The following is a 14,592-nucleotide window of genomic DNA, read 5'->3' on the forward strand; positions in this document are numbered from 1 at the left end:
CCCTCCCTCCCTCCCTCCCTCCCTCCCTCCCTCCCTCTCTCTGCCTCTCTCTCTGTTCTCTCTCTATGTGTGTATATGTATGTGGCACATGTGTACATGAGCATATACAGCTTACAGGACAGTCATAGGTACTGTCCCTCATGCACATCCACATTCGGTTGTTGTTTGTGGTGGCTTGAATAGGCTTGGCACAAGGAGTGGCACTATTAAGAGGTGTGGCCTTGTTGGAGTAGGTATGTTGGAGGAAGTATGTCACTGTGGAGGTGGGCAATGAGATCCTCCTCCTAACCACATGAGAGGCAGTCTGCTCCTAGCAGCCTTTAGATGAAGATATAGAACTCCCAGCTCCTCCTGTACCAAGCCTGGCTGGACACTGCCATGCTCCTGCCTTGATAATAGACTGAATCTCTGAACCTGTAAGCCATCCCCAATTAAATGTTGTCCTTATAAGAATTGTCTCTGGTTCCCTGTTTTACAATCAAGTCATTCCCTGGGACCTGTATGTCTTCATTTCACCTCGGTAGTATTTCCTGAGCCTCTCCCATGGTCTTCCCCATTGCTGAATGCACAGTGTAGTCAAATAACATTTGTGCCTTATCAGCATAGACCAGTAGAAGCAACACGATCTCCAGGTACAGGAGCAAAAGGAGGGGGGGTCTACAACTTGTGCTGATTTCATCTTCATCTTCCCCTGAAACCTTACCCCTTACTGCCCATCCTTCAGGACTCAACAGAAAAACACTTCTAAAGGTAGTATCTTCCAGATTGCATCTTGGTCCTTGGCTCCCCAAGTCCCACCAAATCCAGATGTCCTAGAGCTAGTCCAATAGATTCTATGTCATCTCTCAGCCATCTTTTCCTGAGTTCACCCACTCCATGTGTTCCTTGTCAGAGTGACTTACCCGATCTCTCCTAATCATGGGGTCTATATTCTTCCACTCAGGCTATCTCCTGCTATTATTTTGCACCATCTCACCTCTCACTGAGAGTTCCTTAAATCCTGCCCTCCTATGAGGATCACGACCCAGAAACCACCCTGCCCAAAAACTGTGCCTGCTGTCTTAAGTCTGTATGGTGAGCCTCTACTTGATGACTAGAACAAAGTCCCCATGACAGGTGTGAGTCACTTGTGGCCCTGTGCACACACTGGTAAGCAAACAGTAGCAGAACAGAAAACTTGCAAGGTATAGACTTAAATGTTGGAGGCTGACACTGAAAATGAGGACCCTGGATGACATAGTAGGTACCAAAGCTCTTCCAAGTGATGCTGGGAAGGACGGCCATACTGCCCAGTCACTCTTATTTGTTTAACTGTCTCCCTAAAGGGTACTGAAGTCCTAACCTCCCGTTCTTGTGAATGTGACTGCATTTTGATAATAGGGTCTCTTTACAGATGACCATGTTAAGATGAGGTCATTAAGTCTGTAGCCTTATAAAAAATGGACAAGATTGGGTAGACACACAGGAACTCACACAGAGAGAAAGAATGCCACGTGAAGAGTGGGTCTATGTTGTCCAAAGCCAGGGAAAGACCAGAAGCTAGGAAAAAGGCAGGAACAGGTCCTTCTCTAACGCGTTCAGAGAGCGTGGAGTCCTGTAACACACCTTGATCTCAGAGCCTCCAGAAATGCAGGTCAACTCGTCTTGTTGTAGAAGCCATTCTTATTATGGCGCTTTGTTTTACAGCCGGGCAAAGTAATGCAGCTCCACTCTGCTTTTTATGGAGTCAAAAAAGTTTTATTCTTTTTAAAGTTGTGAGTATGTGTGTTTGCATGCACACATGTGCTTGCTTGTTCCTGTAGGCACAGGTGTGGCGATCACAGGGATAGCCTTGGGTAGTTCTTATCTAGTTCCTTGTTTGAGAGAGGGCCTCTTATTTGCTGCAGAAACACCAGGCTAGCTGGGTCATGAGTGCTTGTGATTCCCCCATCCATAGCTTCTATCTTGGTGTAGAACGCTAGGACTATAGACACACACTAGTGTCTCTGGCTTTCTGTGGGCTCTAGATATCTGAACTCAGGTCCTCCTATTTTCATGGCCTTGCTTTACTTACTCAACTGTCTCTTCTGTCTATAAAGCTCTTTATCAGATCCTCCATCAGCATTCCCATCAGCACCCCACTGGGTCCAGTCGGAACATTCATGTCAGTGACTAGCCCAGGAAAACAGAGTAGGACGACTCCTAAGTAATCTGGAAGCAAAATCAATAGAAGCAGGCAGAGGTGTTGCTCTGCAGTGCATGGGGACTGTGAGTTACATGTGTAGAAATTACAGATAGGACTGCTGCAAGTATCACATCCCTGGTCCAAGTTAGCTGATAAGGACCAGTCAGCAGGCTGCCCTTGTTGGCACCCAGCTATGTGGCAAGCTAGAATGGAAAGCAAGCCTTTACCCACCAAGGGAGTAATCCCCTTTGAAATCACTGTAGGCATCTTGTGACCCATTTAATGTTGTGTTAAATCAGTTGGATTGAGTGGGGTGTATCACCATGGTGGTATTTTGTCACTTTTTTTTTTTTGAGACAGGGTTTCTCTGTGTAGCCCTGGCTGTCCTGGAACTCACTCTGTAGACCAGGCTGGCCTTGAACTCAGAAATCCACCTGCCTCTGCCTCCCAAGTGCTGGGATTAAAGGCGTGCGCCACCACTGCCCAGATTCCAATTTATTTTTTTTTAAAGATCAAAGCTTTAAGGCAGAAGAGGCTATTTGGGTGCTGCTGATGGAAGGAACCATCTTGGAACTAGTTTTATCTGAGGGGTGCAGGAGACGGTTCGAGGCAGCTTGGGGGGCATCTCTGAGCACTGGTTCGTGGAGAGAGAACTTACTAGAAGTGCTTGCTAACAAACAAACACCAGTAGGGTCAGCAACCCTGCTGACTCTGATCTAGTGGAGGCGTGTGTGTGTGTGTGTGTGTGTGTGTTTTTGTGTGTATATGTGTGTATGTGTGTATGTATGTGTGTATATGTGTGTGTGTGTGTCCTTTGGCTCCATGTGCCTTTTGGTATTCTTCAAGAGAGAGAGAGGAGGAAGTGATTCCTCATCCCTTGAATGAGGTGGCAGTCATTGTAGCAGAAAGGATTTCTGTTAGGTTGTCACACTGTGAAAAGCTCATATTGAGGAACCACCAAGAACCACTGTGGTCCTGTGTGCTGCTCTGCTTATTGTGAGTGCAGAGTTGGAGCGTGTGTGTGTGTGTGTGTGTGTGTGTGTGTGTGTGTGTATAAGAGAGAGACAGAGACAGAGAGAAAGAGACAGAGAGAGAGAGAGAGACAGAGAGACAGAGAGAGACAGAGAGAGAGACAGAGAGACAGAGAGAGACAGAGAGGGGTGGGTCATAGAAGCATGAATGTGAAGGTCATGAAGCCTAAGGCTGGTGTGGGTGACAGACGTGATATAGGCCAGCATGAACCTTAGCCTTTTCCTCGTCTTTAGGCAAGAAAGCTATCCTTGTTAGAGAGAAGATAGCACTTTATAACCCAGGCTGTCCTAGAATTCACTATGTAGCCCAGGCTATCCTAGAACTCACTATGTAATCCAGGCTGGCTTTGAACTTGTAATCCTTCTGTCCCAGTCTCTGAAGTGCTGGTATTTTTAGCATACTCTACCATTCCTAGCTTCCTTTTTCCTTTCCTTCTCTTCCTCTTCCTCCTTTCTTCCCCTCTCCTTCCTTTCCTCTCAAATTTCTTCTTTCTTCTCATCTTCTACTACCAGTTTCCCTTTCCTTCCTCTCTTTGCATACCTTCTCCTATTCCTTCTCTTCTTCCTGTCCTCCCTTTCTCTTCTTTCTCCCCCACCCCTTCACAACTGCAGTGAAGCACACAAGGAAAGCTAGCCTTTGTTAGGTCTTTTCTTCATCTTGGCTCAGATAACGGGGTGCTTCTTCCAAGGCACTCCCCCTTGCACCTTGTTCACACCTCTGGCACGGAGGAAGTAGAACCCAGAACTGAGTAGCAGTTTGGCCCCCTCTGGTACAGCCTCTGCATGTGGGGTGCAAGGCATCTTCAGTTACTTTAATCAAGTCAGACTGCACAGTAGTAAGGGATGCTTTCTGGCTGTGGTCCCATTAAGGCTGACATCTCATTGTGCTATTTTGGGAAACTTTGTTACTATCAAAATCCCGCAAAGCTTAACATCTGCTGAGTGCCTACAAAATAAAAAGAAATGGCCTTAGCTTTACTGGATTGGATTTTTTCTTTTTTTGGCTTCTCTTTCCCCTCGGGCTTCAGCTAATTCTTCCACCATGAAGGTTGACGTCAATGCTGTCACTATTCAAAGGGAACAACTGGGCTTAGTTGGGGACAAAGAGCTTGTGTCAAGCCTTTTCCACCCAGGGTGGGGACAGTCTTTGCCATGGTGCCACGAGGACAGGACATTCAGACCAGTTTCTTTTATGGGACGAGGGAAGTACTCATCTGTCACCTGCTTGCTCCTTTGTCTGCATTAGATTGTCCTGTCCCCTGTGTGCAGAAAGGAGGCCAGGGCCAAAAGTCATCAAAAATGCACCAATCAGAGTTTTCCCTTGACCTCTGCTGAGACACATGAAAAACTATCTAGTGTGGCCAGAGTCAAATGCTCACTCAGGCCTTGGACACTGACTGAGGCTTGGCTGCTGTCCAAAATAGATGCCCAACCTCTGTCCTCTAGCTTCTTGAGTGGGTGGTGACAAGGTCCCAGTTCCCATGGTATGAAGGAAGGACTCTATTACAGGCAAGATGCCTCCTGCCTGTAATGAGCAGGGTGCCGAAGGATCCTGTGTGGTAGTGCCTTCCGGTCTAATTGACACAAGGGTGGCCATAATGCTAGCTTTGGCTCTAGGCAGTGACTGAACCCCTCCTGCATTTTCTCTAGATTTCTTCACTGAGATTACAGTTTGTAAATACCAACTTCTTACAGAGATGCGATGGTCAGGAGACGGCGCACACAATGAAGCAGAATCAAGACTGTATAGATTTCAATGCTTAGGAAGAAAAAATAATAACCCTTTCTAATGAAGGGAAGAAGAAACCCTCCTGAGACTTCAGCACTTGGGACTAGTCCCTAACATATGTCCTGATGGGGAACAGATAGAATCTCTGCCCTGGGGGCTTTCCAATAGCAGTTTAACAGTGTAGGATGCTTTGTTCCTTAGCTCCTCCTACTCTTCTGGAAGATTCTTACTTGTTCACACTGACCCCTGTAACTTAGGAGTATATTTCCCAGTGGGGCCTCATACTGATTACCTGACATCTACGTAAGTATCCACTCATGCTCAGATTTCTAATATGGATTATATCACAACCTTGTTTACCTTGTTTCCTTTCCACCTGAATTTCCCTCAAAGGTCTTTCTATCACCCTTCTAGGCATCTCCGTGAAAATCCTCAGAGCCAGGTACCCCTCAGTTCCTTTCCCATCATCCACCACTTCTGATCACTCTCAGTGCTTTCCTCAGTGTGACTCTGAAACATTTCCACATGTGTTCCTTCTAACATCCGCTAGGCAAAGACCCCATCTGGTGGCATCTTGGAAACTTCCAGCCACCTGGTGCACTTCCTGTTGTTTTTCTCACCACAGCAACTAGTCTTCTTAAAACAACAGATGGCCATGCTGTGCTATCACACGCAAATACCATGACTCAGAGGAAGTTGTATAACTGAACATTTATCAATGCAAGGAGGTTAGCACCCGTGTTCCTAGCATACGGTGAAGAAGAATTCATGCTGACTATATAAAGCTCTCCCAAGACTCATGATGGTAATTACTTGGGAGAACGTCTTTGTGGTCAGTCCTGCTCAAATAATCTATTTCCTATGATGAACTGACCATACAGTATTTAAATAACCAAGCAACGAAACAGTTGCAAAAAGCTTTGACTTAGTGGGTCATGAGGACGAGGACACCTAAGAGCTGAAAGACAGGCTGTGTCCCACATATCACTGTGGAGCTGGGCACCGTGGAACGTGATCATGAAGACAGACTCATTCTTTCTCCCAAGTTACTGGTCTCCATTTTCTGAATTGTCATTGGAAAATCTCTCTCCTTTTTCCTCTCTCTTCTTACCCATATCCACACCTCTATGTCTGAGATAGAAAACTGCAAGTTGCTATTTTAGTGAGATCTTGTATTTTTTTTCCTGAGGTTGTCTGAATCATTCGATTCTACTACTATTTAAATGTATCATCTTTTGTATCCATAATTATCTCACTGGAGTGATATTTGCACATGTGTGTATGAATATGTGAGGGTGTATGTGTGTGTATATGTGTGAGTATGTGTGTGAGTGTGTGTGTGTATGTGTCAGTGTGTATATGTGAGTGTGTATATATATATGACTGTGTATGTGTGTATATGCATGAGTGTGTATATATGTATATATGTACGAATATATGTGTGTGTGTATGAGTATGTACGTGTGTGTGTGTTGCTGTCACTTGCTGTATTATTGTCTTGAGAGTGAGTTTCCCACAGAACCAGAAGCTCAGTTTCAGCTAAGCTAGCCAGCCAGCTCTCAGGATCTGCCTGTTTCAATCTTCCAAATACTGACTTTGTTCCAGGCGTACCTATGCATGTCTGGAAGTTTATATGGGAACAGGATATTTGAACTTAGGTTTTCATGCTTTCAGAGCAAAGACCCTTACCCACTGAAGTCAGGTTGTAGACAGATGAGTGAACATACACTATTTATTGCTCAATACATATAGGGTTGACTTACAGAAAGCACTGAGTTGTTAATAATCACCTGTGTAAAGTCTAGTATACACCCAGGGCAGCTGGGAATCACTGTAGTAGGATGGAAGGCAAAGAAACTACTGAGCCCAAAGCTTGTTCCTTAGTTGAAGAATGACACATGCTCTCTAGCCCATCCTGGTACTCTCTCAGTATCTGGAACAGCTTAAGTTTCTGAAGTCCTTTAGGAGATGATGATGATGATGATAGAGGTGATGGTGATGGTGGTGGAGGAGGAGGAGAAGGAGGAGGATGAGGAAGAGAAGATGGAGACTGGAGGAGCAGCTAATGCTACACTGTGACCAAAGCATCATGTAAATTCTGTGTGTATTCCCACACCTATGATGAGGGCCCCTCTCTACTGTCTCTGTCTGTGGTAACCAACATACCCATGAATGTTCCTTTACACTTTGATCACTGTTCTATCTTTTCAATCCAGCTGAACACCATTTAGAGCAGCTGTCTGCGTTGCTTATTGTATGTCCTGTGAAACCTGGCATGCTCCTTAAATTCAGTGAAATCTGTGTGATAGAGCACTTCCTAAACTCTAGGTACACAGCTAAGTCTCCCAGTGTATTATAGAATGAAGTAAATGCTTATTGTACAGTTCTGTGATGTGGGTTTCGTCATGACTGGTGGGGCAGAAGGATAAACAACTTGCTTCAGATCATACAGCACGTAAAAGATTCAGTCTAGACTCAAACTCACACCTTGAGTTGCAGGCATTATCCTAAAAGCAAGAAGAGAGACCGACTTCACGGTAGATATTCTTTACAGCTAAAAAAGACCAAGTACGAAAAGCAGAGGATATTGAACACTGAAAATCACAGCCATTTAGTGGCTGCCTATTTGCTAGATTTAGAATGTTTTTCAAACATGTACTTATTATTTATTTATTTATTTAGTGTGGATCTGTGAACGTGCATGCATGTACCAGAGTGTGTGGATGTCAGAGGACAACTTTCAGAAGTCAGTTCTCTCCTTCCCCCAAGTGGGGCCTGGGGAATTGAACTTAAGCCATCTGGCTTGGCAGCAAGTACTGTTTCCTGCTAAGCCCTCTCACTGGCCCAGTTCACAAGATAACCTGAGAGCAGAGACAGAACATACTTTTAAGGATGGTAAGGAAGACTGGAATTAAAGAGGCATTTCAAAGAATTCCAGTTGTCTGTAAAGGTTTTTCTCTGATTCCATGCTGTTTGCATACGTTTATACTCAAACGTTGGTCAGCTCCAGTCCAGGCTGGTTACCACAGTGTCACTGTCACTGTCACTGTCATATTCCTTCCCGTGCATAGGTGAGGGGTCTGAGTGGTGCAGGGGTAGATGTAATATGATTACATCTCACTTGGATTTCTAGTATCCTCCCTCTCTGTCCTGCTTCTGAAGAGGTTGAAAGAGAGAAAGACCTGGGAGAGGATGAATTCCCAGATTTATCACAGAAGCAATTCTCCTCTTCCATGGGTCTTTCCTTCCCACCGCATCATGGTGGCCATTTATCTTCAGTCCCTCTTAGACCTGTAGGACCTGTAGGAGGAGCTAAGGTGGGAGGAGTAAGGAGAGGAAGAGGAAAAGGAAGAGGAGGAGTTAGAGGGAGAGATGTAGGAGCGATGGAGGCAGTGTTCACCGTGTCTGTAGCAGTCAAAGGTAGTTGGTATATCTAAGTTGGGTATTGGGTTACACTTCTGATTATATGGCATCTTGTTACTGATCATTACCAAATATATAAGCCTTTGATTAATGTTTAAGGATTAGAGTCTCATTCTCTTACTGGGCCCGCATGGATGGCAGAATGGTCTGGGCAATGCCCAGCCTTGCGGAGACAGCGTGGAAGATTAGCAGAGCCATCTCTCATGCTGGCATCTCGTGAGTGGCAGGGCTGGGGTTTCTTTCTGGCCATTTCTAGCTGTGGTGTGCACATGGCCTCCGGCCGAGAAACATGGCGGCTGAGCTAGGCAGAGCCGCCGCAGCTTAGATAGTTGGTTTAATCCAGAGGCTGATTTTAAATAATTATTACAACAAGGACCCAGGTAACTTCACAGAATGTATTGGTAGACTGAAGGCCTGAATTCATGGTACAAGGACAGAGGGAGAAAAGGATGGACAAAATAAGACATATGGGGATTGTATGTTGCTGCTCTGCGGAATTGAGATCCATCCGGGACCTTGTTGAGGAGGAAGACCTTTCCACAGGTGTGACTCCCCTCTTGAGAGAAAACTCTTGGAGAGGAACCAGTAGCTGCTGACTGCCTGTTGGAGGATCAGAGCTCTGCATCCCCTGTGTGTGTGGAGCCATGGCTGGAGAGCATACTGACTGGGGAATGCTGGCTGTTGCTTGTACAGTTCACGCCAGTGCTCAGAGCATACCCATCTTGGAACATGAGGTGAATCTTCATGCAGGATTCACACCCTACACCCAAAGTATGGGTGCCAATTTATATTTGTAAGAGAATTCTCCTTACCTCTGACTCAGAGCCTGAAATAAATATGTCTTCCTTGTGAGTTACATTAATTAGTGAGAGATATTTTCCACTTGAAGGGAGGCTCTGTGCTGAGCAGTGACTGGAGCCAAGCTTCTTTTACGATGACATGTTTTGATAGAGTAGAAATCGTGGGGGTTGGGGGAGAGGGTATCTAAATATAGCAGACACGGGCAACTTGAAACTGAAGCGCCATTTAAAACTCTCCTCCGCTGTTAACTAAAATTGATCTCGCTATGCAGAGCTAAAAATAGCAGGAGGGGAGAAGAGAATAGACAATGTTTTCAGATCTCCCTGTGGGCATTCTCAGTGGCAGTGAGCATGACCTTCTGTGCCCTCCAGAGAGCAGAACAAAGGCTGGCACTTCGCATCTGCTCAGATCAGCACCCCCTTTAGTTGGTTGACAGTCTATCTGCCATTTATGCCTGCTGCTGTGGACACACTGGTTTTGCTAGGCTGGGATTTTATTTTTTTCTTTCTTTCCTATTACATTATCGAAAGAATATAGCCCCATACTGCTTCTCAAATTCAGAGTAGCAGATACCATAAAACAAATAGAAACAAAAGAATTTTCTCTCAGTCCCAGGTCAGAAGCCTTGGGATCGGTGTTAAACAAAGCACAGGAAGGCCCCATTTCTTAGAGACTGTAAACACCCCATGAACAGAGCAGAAGGGAGCAAATTCTGTGCTCCAGGCCCCAAATAGTCATTTTAGTAAAGCAGGGATGTAGCCCCTACCTCTGAAAAAAAAAAGGCCTGGGGTATATGCAATTGATGTTGGTTAATTCAGAAACCCACAACTGAGCCGGGTGGTGGTAGCACATGCCTTTAATCCCAGCACTTGGGAGGCAGAGGCAGGCAGATTTCTGAGTTCAAGGCCGGCCTGGTCTACAGAGTGAGTTCCAGGACAGCCCGGGCTATACAGAGAAATCCTGTTTTGAAAAAACAAAACAAAAAGAAAAAGAAAAGAAAAAAAGAAAAGAAAGAAAAAGAAAAAAAGAAACCCACAACTGATCAAAGTCTAGAGAATAAATGCCTGTGGAGTGTTTAGCCACAAGGGACATCTATTCATATCACCTTTTCCAAGATTGGGTATCCCTGGGAAAAAAGGGATAGAAAGACTGTAAGAGCTGGAGGTGGGGGGTGGGGGAGCAGTGTCTTCTGGGCATGCTCTATGACCTCTGTCCTCATGAACTCACAGGAGCTGTAGCTGCCTGAACCAGACCTTCAAAGATCAAGGCAGACACTCTTCTGGTATCCAGAGGGAAGGGGAGCATGAACATCCAACCCCAATAGGCAGGCGTGAACACTGGGTGGCTTCTGGGAAAGGGCGGATCTATCTTCTTTAAAGGCATGGGCCCTGGTAGCTTGACTCTACTGCAGAGGATAGACTCATACCCATGAGAGTAAAAATAGCACAAAATTGAACTCTGAGGGTAATTTTTTTTAAAAAAGGACACAAAGTTGGAAATAGGTTGGGGAGGTAGTGAGTAGATCTGAAAAGGGTTATGGGAGAGGAATGCAGGGGGTAAATATGATCAAAATACTTTGTATGAAATTCTCAAATAATTTATAGAAATATTTTGTTTTTAAAAACCAGAATTCAGGTAACTACCCTTTAACACAGAATGAGTTATACTTTGTCACTGAAATGGTTCTACCAAAGGATTAAAGAAATGAACATTATAAAATCATTTTTAATGGCAATTCTGGAAGTCCTTTTGTTATTGCTAACATTAATTAACTGCTGTCTGACTCAGTCTGGCTAAACCCACAGAAAGCAACAATTTGCTGCTGAAGATACCATCTGTAAGGAGGCTAACATCTGAGACATCCATTTATTTAGGTATTTAGCCATCCAATATTTATTGACCATCTACTATGTGCCAGGTGCTAGCAGGAATGGAGAATGCTAACATGGATAAAGCATACACATTCCTTTTGAAAAGCAGGGAAGGGCCAAAGCTGAACAACAGAAAAATGTCTACAGGAGAAGGGAGTATTTTTGTAAAGTGCCACATGGAAGACAAAGATAAATTTTCTGTGGTAGTGTGCTGGGGTAATTCAGTGTGTAGAGTTGTGCCTGAAATAGCCTCTTCTGTAGCTTGGTGGTCCACCATAAGCTCATATATTAGAGCCCCACTTCCTAACTGTAGCAGCGTGGGGATGCATTTGGGTCATGATGGCTGAGTGCCAATGAATGGATTAATGTCAGTCTCATATTCATGAAGCTTAGTTACCACAAGAGTGGGTTGTTGTAGAGCATGTTCCAAACCCATATCCTCTGTGGAGTCTTTGTTTTAAAGATGGGATATGTATCTATCTATCTATCTATCTATCTATCTATCTATCTATCTATCTATCTATCTATCATCTATCTATCTATCTATCTATCATCTATCTACTATCTATCTATCTATCATCTATCTATCTATCTATCTATCTATCTATCTATCTATCTATCTATCTATCTGAAGGAATACAGGCCAAGAACTTGCTATTAGACTAGGCTGTCTCAAACTCACAGAGATCCACCTGCTTCTGCCTTCCAAACTCTAGTAATAGAGATGTATTCTTCCACCCCCGGCTGCCTCATGTCCTCTGGATGACATATGAATGAGCAGCTGCTCGCATTATGTTCCTGGGCTTCCTAGCCTTCAGAACTACTAGCCCAAACACACCTCTCTCTTTTAATAAATCATTAAGAATCATTAAGTCTCTTTAAGCACCAGAAAAGTGATGATGCTGTTTGTTATATGACCTCTGTGATGTTTTCAGCCCCACTACTGGAGACAAGTTCTTTATCCACATGAGATATGGAAGCAAAGAGAAACAGCGTCAAACTGTGGATAAGGAATGCAGATAAGCGTGTCAAAATAACAACAACAAAACCCAAAATCCATCCAGGTTGCAGATGTTCCAAAGACACAGACCTAGTTGTTCTTGCAAAAGAGGAAACCCTAGATGTTGGTGACCTTGGTGTTTGCTATTGCATGTGGCAGTGAACTGGTCCATCTTTGTGCACCCCACACACTGGGTCAGGCTTTCTGAAAGACTGGTGTGCTGTTCAAGATCACCATCAACTCAGGGTTAGAGCAGAAGTTACCCTGTGTCCGAGCAGAACAGGCCTAAAAGTTGGCAATACTCCAGAACAGAAAACCATCTGGCCAAGGGGTGGAGCTTCATTCCCTGCCTGGAATCAGAAGAGACAACTATCCAGGGGCATTACCCTGAGAAAATCCATCTGTCTTACCATTAGCTCAGTCCCCTAGTCTATCATGCAGATGACAATAGCTCTAGGGCACTCACAAAATGGTACAAGGTACATTTATGTGAGGTAAGGAGCTGAAGGCCATAGGTTAGCCTGCATTTGAATACTGTCAATCACCTGTGCTCAACATTCCCAGGAGCCACCCTCCTTCTCTGACTGTCTGAGGTCATTTCCTCTCTGCCTCCTTTGTGACAGGCTCTACACTATTTCTGCTAGGGCCTAATCTGTCCTATGTACCCCTTCCTTCTATCATTTAGGTCAGGCCCATCCCTGATAGTGACTGAGGAAGGCTGAGGCTAGCCCCCAGCTCCTCTCTGGTCTACTCTCTATTGACACTGACTCCAAATGAAAGTTTATATCCTTGATCAAACAAAACAACAAAAGGACTAGATTTTACTGGTTTACTAGCTCTCAGTAGGCAGAGCACAGGTCAGCTGAGCTGCGATCCCAGCACATTGTATACCAAGGAGCCACTTTGGTAAAGAGCAAAGACCAGGCTAGAATATGGCTCCCAGGTGACGAAGGGCTTGCTGTGTAAATATTAGCACCTACTGTCCACAGCCCATGTAGGCATAATGGTACACACTTATACACCCAGTGCTGAGGAGGGAGAGACAGCTAGCTGTGTTCCCAAAAATCTCTGGTCAGTCAGCTTAGTTACTTATCGAGTTCCAGGCCATGTAAGATCCTGTCCTAACAAACAAACAAAGTAGATGATGCCTGAAGAATGGTATGAGAATTTGACCTCTAGCCTATATTCAGATATACATATATGGACATGTGAGCACATGTACACATGTGCACACATAAACACATGCACACACACACACACACACTTACAGTGAAGGATGATTAGCAAAGCTTTGTAATTACCTGGCAGTGTTCTTAGTAATTGATGTTCTCACCCTGGCACCCCAATCTCCACTCCTGTAAAATGTAACTCAGTCTGCCAAGGTCTTGATAATTCTAAAGGAAATTCTATGTGCTGATATCCAGAACAACTATCTACCTGTTCATAGCCGAGTCAAGCTGGCAGCCAGCAGGGTCCTCTTGGCTTTAGAGACTTCTTGTCTCTGTGACGGGTAATGGTCTTGTAAGGCTCGATTTAAGAAAATGTGTCTTTGTACATGTCACCATGCTACTGCCCTCCAGAGTCATGGCCCTCCTTGAATGGAGACTGTAGATTTGGGACTCCAGAAAGTGAACCAGGCACTCATAAATGCCATCACCTCCCTCACCAGCCTATCCTGCACACCAACTGCTTCCCACCGTGGCTCTCTGAAGGCGAAACCATGGTCATTTCTAAGGCCCCAGAAACCAAGTGGCTTGTGGGTCTACCAGAAGAAACTTTCTTCTGGGGCTGGCTCCATATTGAACAGACAGCTATTCCCTCAGAGAGAATGATAATTAATCAAATCAGACTCCATCTTTACTGAACACGGGAGGGTGACTACTTCTCCTTGGGAATTTTCTGGTTTTGACACAGAAGTCCTGCATCCCAGGAATCTTTCCTTCGTTGGCAAACCAGGACCATTGCTCACTCTAATTCCCATGGTTGACAACGTATGGTGCATATGAGAATCAGGTTTCTAGGATGGGTGACTGAATCAAACACTTCCCTGGCTGTGTAATATATACTGGGAAGACTGTACTAAAAGTTCATTATTCTTAGAATTTAGCATCTAGAGTACCAGCAGCTCTTAAACTCACCTGTAGGTTAGAATCAGTGGAGATTTCTAAACTTTACCTCTCTTAGGGTGGATTCAGGCTATTGGGATTGTTTTCTTAAAGTCCTGTGTTGCTCTAGAAGAGCCACTAGCACAAAGAACTGACTTAGGGGCCGCTGTTCATCCCTCCTTTCTACAGTGCTGATTTTTGTCCCTTCCATTCTATTCATTTCCTCTTTCTGTAGAAGACAAGGAAAAGTAATTTGAAGTACAAAGGAGCTTCGTCAACTGAAATCAGAGATGGTATCACTGTTGGGTATGAAATCCGTAATAACACTAGAGAAGTACATATAGAGATCCCAACAAGAATGCTCATGCTTTGATTATAATACAAAATTTTGGAAAGAATCCAAACATCCTCCACAGAAGAGCAGAAAAGTATGGCAGTAAATGCCTGTAACTAGAATGAACAATTAAG

This window comes from Grammomys surdaster, unplaced genomic scaffold, assembly GCF_004785775.1.
Source record: "Grammomys surdaster isolate TR1022 unplaced genomic scaffold, NIH_TR_1.0 332539, whole genome shotgun sequence".
In the NCBI taxonomy this organism is placed as follows: Eukaryota; Metazoa; Chordata; class Mammalia; order Rodentia; family Muridae; genus Grammomys; species Grammomys surdaster.